The sequence below is a fragment of the Corvus hawaiiensis genome, chromosome 2 (genome assembly GCF_020740725.1).
Source record: "Corvus hawaiiensis isolate bCorHaw1 chromosome 2, bCorHaw1.pri.cur, whole genome shotgun sequence".
Taxonomy (NCBI): domain Eukaryota; kingdom Metazoa; phylum Chordata; class Aves; order Passeriformes; family Corvidae; genus Corvus; species Corvus hawaiiensis.
Window position 1 is genome coordinate 60,307,912 of NC_063214.1, and position 10,192 is coordinate 60,318,103.

The following is a 10,192-nucleotide window of genomic DNA, read 5'->3' on the forward strand; positions in this document are numbered from 1 at the left end:
GGAGTTGAGAGGGGAGAAAGAGGTCAGTAGAAGACATTGCATTACTTACATAGTTTGGGTTCCAGAAATTACTTTCTTGTGCACACAGCATCATTAGGAGGTGTTTCTGCTCGAGTCCTGGGTCCTAGCTACTTTTTGTGCCAACACGCCATGCCATGCCAGGAAGCAGGTTTCTGGGCATTCCTGGGATGTAAGAGGGACAGGACTCATGAGCAGCAACTCCAGTGTAGAGAGCAGAGATTCTTATTTGTGGATACATGTTTTGCAAAAGTACTTTTTGGAGGCTGAAAGCAGGTCAAGCTGCCTCCACAGGCATGGTCCTAACTGGTAGGTAGTTTGATGGAATTATAGACAGATGCAAGCCTGGGATGGAGTCACCATCTCCAAACTGAGCTGCAAAGGACTGAGTCTTCTAAGTTTGTTACCTAGGATGTATCCAGACATCTCCACAACGGAAGGTGAACTTTGAGGATTGGTACTGACTTAGGCCATGTACCATTAAGCAAATAGCTCAGTGCAACAGGATCAGATGCTGGAAACTTGACGTTTACACGAGACACATTGGTCTCATTCTAGTCTCATCCCATTAGCACATCAGATGTGTCACTAGGGAGCACCTTTTCATTGAGTTTTATCAGCAAGAGATCCAGGTGGTGCCTCTGACACCACTCTGTGATGTGAACCCTAGCATGGCAAGTGGAGGTGCCTAGGGCATGCATTTCAGAAACACTTCCCAGTGCAAACAAAAAACTCTGTTGTAGACACATCCTTAGACTAATAATTTTCATACACCTGAAGTAGATACCATGATACCTATCCCTCAGTCTGAGTAGTCTATTGAAAATGTGAGGTCTGAGACAAAACCAAGAAGACTGACCTCATTTACACTTCTAAAATTTGAAAAATGTATAGGTTTTCCCCTCACATTTTCAAAGGAAATAGAGGGAATATTTCTTTCACAAGAGATCACACACTTTTTTTTTTTTTATCTTTACTCTTAAAGGTAATAAAGTATTTGGCTATTGACCAGCACAAACAAATTCTGCATTATAACAACTGTAACAATTTTTTTTAATGAGAAGTCTTGGGCAAGCTAAATAACAGATGGATATTTCAGCCTAATGTAATGTAATAGAATATAAATGACCGGCAAGTGTGTATTTAAATATCTCCTCTTGGGCATATTTTTAATTGGCTATTTACATTAATTCTGAATTAAATTGCTAGCGAATTTCATGAGGAATTTAATCTAGTTTGCCATATATGAGAAAGAAGACAACAGTTATGCAGGAGGTGTGCCCTGGTGGTTCGAGTGGACCTCCTTGGCTGTGGAAGGACACCTCTGAAAAGCTGCCTGTGCAGAGGAACATCATAAGGAAATGTTGGGACAGTCAGCTCCTGGATGAAATAATTGACCACATCCCATGGAGGAGCACTAACACTTTAGAGGCCTGATTTACTCCTTCCCACACAGAACAATTGCACCGGCGAAAGTGCGGGACAGTGAATTGCACTGTGGAGGTGGGAAGCCGCACCCGGGGCCATAATCACTTAAATGGGCTTTGCTGCATGAGGAAATGAGTGAGATAAGGAGCAAAGAGGTGGAAATGTCTCTTGCTGAGGCTGAAGCTTGAAAAGCAGCAGCAGTTCTTCAGCAGCTAATTTAACAGTCATATTGCATATCAAAGGGACCCACTGACTTTTGGAGTGCACAGAATAAATAATTGATACCTCACCAGGGGAACTATCACGTCTCAGCCGTCAAGCTGATGGGAATTAGCCTCATTGGAGGGGATGTTTGCAAGGCCAGACCATAGGCAATACTGCTGATAAGCAATTTGGCTGTAACATAATGCAGAAGTTAGCAACATGTCAGTATTTTGTTATACCATTTTACTCTCTGCTCTTCATTAAACCCTTCCAGTGTCTGAAAAGTCATTTCTTTCCAGTCACCGCTGCAGTTGTTGGAGCCCTCTGACCCCAGCAGCCTGGTCACAAGGGTGTCATGACATTCCTGCTAGAGCAAAACAGCTCTCTGAAAAGTGTGTAGGCAAGAGAGACATTGCACAGGCCATTTCCACTGTGAAGCTTCTTGGCTGTTTCTGCATTTGGGAATGAAAATACTAAAATTATTCTTTAAAATAAAGGCTCAGGGTGAAGATCCTGCCAATGGCACCTCAGAAACAGGATGGTTCAGCGTCACCCACCAGTTTGTACATAAGAACATGCCTTTGGATGGGTAAAACTGGCTGTAAAACCATCAGCAGGAAAGCCTGTAACCAGAGATTTCATTTGTATTGGCCTGGGGACTAACACTTCGCCAAGAGAAAATCCCATTGCAGACCATTTGGTCAGAGTCAGTGCCTCACCACTCGACTCAGAGTCTAGATGAGGGATGGGAAAATAACCTGGGAGTATGACAAACACTGCAGGGAATAGCTGTGAACTGGGAAGGCAGTGAGTGAGGCTACCCTATGAAATGGCTGTGTATCTTGGCCTGACTCTTCACTCCCATGCTCTGGATCTGTCTGCATGCACCTAAAATTTAGAAGAGAGATTTTGCCAGACACCTGAGAGCCGAAAAACAGACTCTGGTAGAAGTAAATCCACCCCCCCATTTTTATCAGGTCTCTCTGCAACAGGAAAAGGAGACATAACAAAGTTTTTATTTCTCAGGGGCAGATTATTAGACCTGAGAGCTCCTGAGTGTCACAGTAACGACTGCTGAGACCTTTTAGGGATACAGAGCAAAAGTACCCTCTGTCACCATGTCAGGGGGCTGAAAGATTGTAGCACCTCTCACTCACATCTCAGTGGTGCAAGCTCTTGGAACACAGTGTACTGCCGCAGCCAGCTCCCAGCTCCGGCCCCAGCCTGCAGCTGTTCCTTGAGAAAAACAGCCCAGGTCATTGGTTCCACCTGGGACTGGACAAGAGCATGCCCCACAGCCTGGCTCTGCATGCCATGCATGCCTCAAACCCCCTGCAATCAACAGGAGGGGAAGCTGTGGGGGAAATGGGTCAAGCCTGTCCCATTAAGTGCTAATGAATAAGCTGGCAAGAGAGGGGGTTGTTTTTTTGGCTTCCTCCTGAGAGGGAGAGTAATGTAACTAAATACGAAGACAAAGGTGAGCAGGTCATTCCTGCTTTTGGTGGCCTCAGGTCACAGCTCTTTCCACTGGCACTGGGTCACAGCCTTATGCTGACCAGGGAGCTGGGTGAAGCTGCTGCACTTGCCCAATGTCAATCAGGAATGGGGCAGGAAAAGGCCATGAACTCGTTCATGTTGTCCCCATAAGAAAGGATGTGCTGTGCTGCACAATACCTTCACAAATATTTGAGCTGTGCCTTAAGCTTTGGAGGCCTTAAGCCCCCTTAAGGAAGCTGATGTTTTAGAAACATGGAGGTCTTCTTAAAAAATGATACTATGGCTGGAATCTGGCATGTTCCACAAGACTTAAATCCGTGGAAATCACCACTTTGCAGTTTGTACTGCTTTCAAAATTCTGGAGCTAAGGTCAGAGGTGGTAGCAGCGATGCAGATTACCTGACATTGCATTGTAATAAAAAGAATGATTAGGAAATTGTCACCTTATTAAATGAGCAAGACCATTTTACCAAAGTTTCTGGGAACCTAAATGCCATCAGTGAATATATTTTCCCCAAACCTCTCTGTATTTACCTCTGTACAGGCGAAGAACTAAATAAAAATGGGCTCTGGGAAATAAAGTGACTTACTCAAAGTCATAAAAAAGACCCACTGCCTTGCTTTTGGCATTCAGGCGAGGTACACATGTTGGGAGCAGTCTCACACCATGTTCCTTCTCTTTTCTGAGATTAATACCCTCAAAGGCTGAGCTCTTTGGAGGTGCTTGTGTCTTCCCTTTTATGGCAGAGGGAGCCTCATCTGAGTACATGGGAGGCACTGGAGACAACTCAGCCTCTTCTGAGACACTGTCCAATACCTTTATAATGATATTAATCACCATTCCCAACTGTGCTATTCAGGCTGGATCAGGATTTAGCATGCTTGCATTTCATAATCTGCCTCTGAATTCTAGAATTATCCACCACAACCACTGTAGTAGACTCTCCAAATTAAAATGCTGTTTAACAGGAAAATGAAGTTCTAAAAATGTATTGCAAAATTAGAATTACTCATAAAATAAAATAATTTTGACGTGACATATCTGGCTGTAAATTTGCCTTGCAACAGAAATATTCATAATTACAGTAATTTGCAGCTCAGCCTCTTACTGTAGTTATATGATCCTGTAATTGCTGAGTTGTCTGCAAAGTGCTGGTTGTGCTAGCTAAACCAGTTTGCTGCTTTAAAGGAACAGACTCTGAGCCAGCTCCAGTGCGTCCTGAAGCCATGGAAAACTTCCTAGAGACTGCAGTGAGCGGTGGGCTGGACCTTCAGCTGGAAGGGAGGATATTCACTCTCCTGCAGAACTGTTTCAGTAACATTTGTTCAGCAGTGTGGAACACTGGGATGGAGACAGGTATTGGTTAAAATTGTGTAAAGCAACCTCTACTGTAAATCACTGCATCTTAACAGAGCAGTTCTGGGTTTATGCCAACACAAACGGAAAATACTCTGGTCAACATTATGGATAAAACTTTGGCTTGTAGTTGGGATACCAAGCTGTTGATTTCCTCAAATTCAGAAACAAATGTTCACTTTCTAGGAGCCACAATGAGGAGAGGTGTAATTCAGTAAATACTACTTCCAGATTAAATAAGCATACATCCCCAAAACCATTGAGTATTTGAGCTTGACTGCAATTAATGACCGTGAAAAGATAGTCTGTTTCTGCTGATTACATAAGAAATGGCATAACCCATGGAGGTATCTTCTTAATAACACCAGTAAGCAAAGAACTTGCATAGGAAAGGAGAGCCTGTGGTTCAGGTCCTTGATCCCAGGGCCACATCTGTATTTATTTTTGGGTAAAGCAAAAAAGAGTCCTAATATTCTCTGTTCCCAAACCCTGAGCCTTTAAAGTTGCTCTCAGCTAGTTCTACCATCTTACTTCCATGAACCTGTGTCCCAGGGAGGTTTATATTCAGCAAGAGCAGAGACTGGACCACCTGTGCAACTGGGTTTTCTCCTGGGACACCTTGGGCTTGGACTTCTCTAGATTGAGGTCCAAAGGGATCTTCCATCTCCTAAGGAAGCCTTCTTAGAACCAAGCTGTCAGAGGCAAGCTGTGCTGTATGGTCAGACAGTATGTAATGCTGGTGGGACCAATAAATAAGAGACAGGTTTTGGTTTTGTTCATTTTTTAAGAATTAAACTCTTTTTGTTTGGTTTTTTTTTAATAATGACTACTACTACTATTATTTCAGCTTTCTTCTGGTCTGTAAAATTATTGTTACACTCCATCTCATGTTTTATGACACTAGAAAAAGAGAAACTTGCAAGAGATAGGTTTTTATATTTTGGCCAATGTTGTGGCCATGCCTGTTTAGTCAAATTTATTGAGCACAGTGTTTGAACGATACGTCCTCTATTATCTAATATGTGTCAGCAATGATCACCCACTTATGAAGCACTTATTGAAGCCAACAGCACGAGGTTTCTTCAGAAAAATTCTGTACCCAAGGTTGGCCAAGTACCAACCTAATTCAGCTAAGAGATATATGCACTAAGAACTTTCTGCTATGCCTGGGGAAGAAGCAATTAAAAAGCTGCTTTACCCAAAAGCTCAGGAGAGTCCTGTGACAGTGCCTGTTAGCAGCCTGAGCCTTGCTGCTGATGGGATGTCTGCTTGGAAATGCCCCATCCATCCAGGCTCATACATGATAGCATTTCATTATGCTCACTGTAACTTAATACCTCCTACAGCAAGAAGGCTCCTGGCATATAAAAATGCAACCAGCTCGTGTGGACACTCATTGCTGTGAGGAACTCTGAGTGGTGTGCCACAGTATTTTGTACTACATGTTTTCTGGCAGTTGTCTATAAATACTGGTATTATTAGAGAAATAAAATAGGGCTATTCAGCTTGTGTAAATCCTCTCAAAAGACTATTTCAGTATGTGACCTCTGGAAGGAGAGTTCAGATGCTTGTACTGCACCTTTTCCCTTTTCCCTGGGCCAAGCAGGGAAGCTGCGAGTCAGGCTTTGCCCAATAAGCTTAAGAAGTTTGTTCCTCCTTCTGGCCTTGTACCATCAGGCTTATCTCATCACTTGTCTTTACCTAGGTTTCTGTCACTGTAGTTTGAACAATGCTGTACACTGCTGACCTTCCTGAGTAGGAAGGAGTCTGACTTCAGAAGCCAACGGCTTCTGACCTGGAATTTGAGATTGTTCATTCCCACAGTGGAATGCATCCTCTTCCTCTGAAATCTGTATCTGGAGCTGCTTGTCCTTCTCCCCTCTCATCCATAGCAAGCCCTCACCTCCTCGTCATCAGCCTTGGGGGTCAAGTCTGGGATGCTGCAGGTGGGAAGGAGAAAGATGAGGTGAGATTGTTGTTGCTGCCACGCAATCAGCAAAGGGAGATGCAGGGACAACTGCTGCTGCTGGGGGGGCCAGCTCCATCCTGTCCAGTCTGTCCTCTGCAACCCAGTGGCAGCTGCATCACTGCAGCATGTGTGGCCAGTCTACAGCAGGGACTGTGCCACTTTCCTTCTAACAAACAGGCCAAGGAGAAGGGACTTGCAAGCCACCTTCAACCTGCAAGCCCAAGAGCAAATGATTGTCCAATGTTTCTTCTGGAAGTAATGGGTTGCAGTACAGGAATATAAAGACCCAGAATGCTCTTGCATGTTGCAGTGAGCAAAATCACCCCTCCCTCCTCCCTGCATGCATATCATCCCAAAACAAATGTTGATGCCATCAGTAACCAGAGCACTGTGCCAGCTAGTGGACTAGCAACAAGAGGTGCACTGCTACCACCTCAACAGAGAGACCTGTTGGAGTAGAACATGATTCAGCTCTGTTTCTGTTCTCAATTTTTTTACAGGTAGGTCTTTGGGGTGGCAGAAATATAAGTACCTCTTTCTGGATGGTTCTTCCATCCTCTACCCTACATATTTTTTATTTTTTAACACATACCTCTCTGCAGTTTTCAATTGCAAGTACCTTTCTCCTACTAAAGAGCTGACAGAACTGATTCCTGGTATCTAATATAGTGGTTCTCATACAGGGAGACACTGGTGCCTACAGCAGTAGAGCCAGAGTCCACAGACAAACTCTGCAATGGGTCCCATGCTGACCTTCAGCACATGATACCAAGGATCTGTCTTCTCAGCAGTTTTCTTGGCTGTGTTCCAAATTTTGGATCAATTTCATACTATCATTTTATATAATCTATTTTTTCCCTCTCTCTAAAAAAAAAGAAAAAAAAAAGCCATTACAAGAGGGTTGTTACATCAGTAAGAAAAGCAGTAAAAACATTGACTTTATGGAGTCTTCTGCCCTGGGCTGTATGTTTTGTAAAGCACTTTTTCAGTCAGTGCCAGGCTGGGATTATGAAGTGTGATAACCAGATGCAGATAATCTGCATGCACAAAGCTGAATAGCTGGACAGTGCAAATGGCATTGATTTTTGTCATACTTAATGAAAGTTATTATCCTGACCTTAATTTAACTTCCTTAAATTTCAAAGTAGTATGTGGTGTTTTATCTCAGTGGCTTCCTGGCCCCATATTGCTTCTGTTCAAGACAACCGAAATTTTCTCAGTGATTTCAAAGCTCAGACCAATGGTGTCAATATCAACTGCACCATAAGGCTATTCTCTTGGAAAAATTACCTGAACAGGAGTTCCCTGAACAGGAAGAACCACAGCATGTGTAATGGCACCAAATATTTGCCATAAGACTTCACGTGGATCCGGATGTCCGTCATGGTTTTCACAGCTAATGTGGCAGCAAGTAGATGCTCAGGCAGGCTCATTTTCAGGTGTCTGTTTCCTCTAGATTGAAGCCAAAGTCCAGATCTGTTGGCAGTGACTCTGTAAAATGTCAGTAGAGCTTATGCTTCTGTGGCCAAAGGTAAATTGCGTCATTCTTTTTAATGAAATGTTCCTTAATTGCCTTTATTCCTTTGAATAGCACACTTAATAAATAGAATACATATTTTATAAAGGGAATACGGAAAAGGAGAGTTGCCAATATAATTATATAATCTTTCAAATCCTAAACCTGGAATTGCCTTTTGCTTGCTGCTCTACAGTGCATCTCTCCTTTGTGTCCTCTATAGATGACAGAATAGTGTTTGTTTAAAAAAATATGTGACAGAAAACACCATGAGAAAAAATGTATTGTGAAATCTCAGCCAACCCGCAGGAAGGCTCAAGCCAGGACTGTCAACACACACAAGCCCAATTCAACGTCTGCTCTTTGCAGCAGAAGAAGGCAGTGCAGATCTAAGCAGAAATTAATTAGAAGACTGAAAAGGAAGAACAGAGCAAAATTTATTTCTTTCTAATCCCAATGCAAACATGGTTGGCAAATACCTGTCTACTGTATAAGGATATAGTTTCACTTTGTAATTCCTACCTAGTGAAAGCTAAAAACTAGCTCACGGTGAAGCTATCACTTTTTTGAAAGCCCAAACAAAACTCCTACTGATTTCAGTGGAACTAGGCTTTTGTTTGATAAGCTTATCTTCTGCTATTTCAGCACTCTAGGAAACCGATATTAGTTTTTGGAGTTTTTTCAAACCCTGCATTTCTTGGTCTGTGTAGTTCAAGTAATTCATCATAAACACTGTGAACATACAATGTGATGCTATATATTTCTCGGAGTTGTGGGATGCCATTTTACTGCTTTGCCCCTCACACTACATAAACCAGACAAAAGGCTTCTGTATACCTCTCCCCAGCATAAAACAAGACCAGCTCTTAAACTGACTTTTCTGATTGGAGATGGATCTTGGGATTGATGAACTGCTCAGTGCTTGAAGGTACCCACAGGCTCTGCCTAAAAATACCTCTTTGGCTTGGTTCCACCAGAGAAAAAAAAATTGTGCCACACCCCAACAGATTCACTCACATCCATTTTAGATGCTTTGGACACTCTCCAAATAAAAGTAGTTTTGCTATTGCTAAGGAAAGGTTTTCATCTTTGATTATGAGCTGGAAACATTGCTGTGGAAGTAAAGCATTAAAAAAAACCCAACAAAAACCCACCTAGGAACTTAAAGTGGATTTGATAGCTGCCTATGCCCAAGCTGTTCCTTAAACTTTTCTTGAAGCATGATGTTAACCACACGAGTCCAGGCTAGAACTGATGAGCAGCTAGTTTCTGAGATGCTGTTCTATTAGGTACCCTGATCTTCCCAGATTGCTATTGCACCCCACAGTATCAGGGTCTCACTGGGTGCCAACAAACTGTAGAGTTCACAAGACTCTTTCTTCTACTAAGCTACGGAGGGACCCTGAACTACATTTGCAAGCATTTAAGCATACTTTAAAATGGTCTGGCTGTGGGATGTACAGCCAGTGCCAGGCTTACCTTCCAGAATGAGACTGCCCTTCCCAGATGGCATGACTCGCACAGAGAACTTCCTATAGTGTCATAGCAATGTACACATTGCTTATCACACAGAGAATTACATTCAGAGCATTTTGACAGCCTCTGGGGTTGTGAGTGACTAGCACTGGCTTTCCACAGAGACGTTACAGTGCTGGGGCAGGTGTGGGGCTTGGTGTGTCACCTCCCCACCTACCTTACGTCAGTACTATAAAATCATCATTACATATGCTATTGCATTAGTAATGGCTACAGAACCTCCCTCTGCAGCTGCTGTGGCATAGGGTGGCAAGCTGGTCTGCAGCAGGACTAGGAGAACCTGGCTCCCTGCAGCTCTGTGTCTGTGAAATTCAGGGGAGCTGTGGCTATAGGGTTTTAATGCAATAGAGCTTCTCTCTCTTTCTTGCACACTTCTCTCCATCCTCATGCCGTATCAGGAGTAAAAGTTACACTACAACCTTTCTACTCTACTTCATTAAGCTTGTGCAAACTAAAGGTGTTTGGGGCCTCTTTCTTTTTATCAAATACTTTAAATTTCCCATATTGTCCAGAAATATATATAATTGCTGCAGTTTGGAGAAAAAAAGTGGGAAAAATATGCACTCACAGATATTTCGAATCTTTTGGAAAGTAGGCTAAAAAAATACTACATGAGATGTAGGGCTTTCACTTTCTACCATGCTGCTCAATAAGATGAGTAAAATGG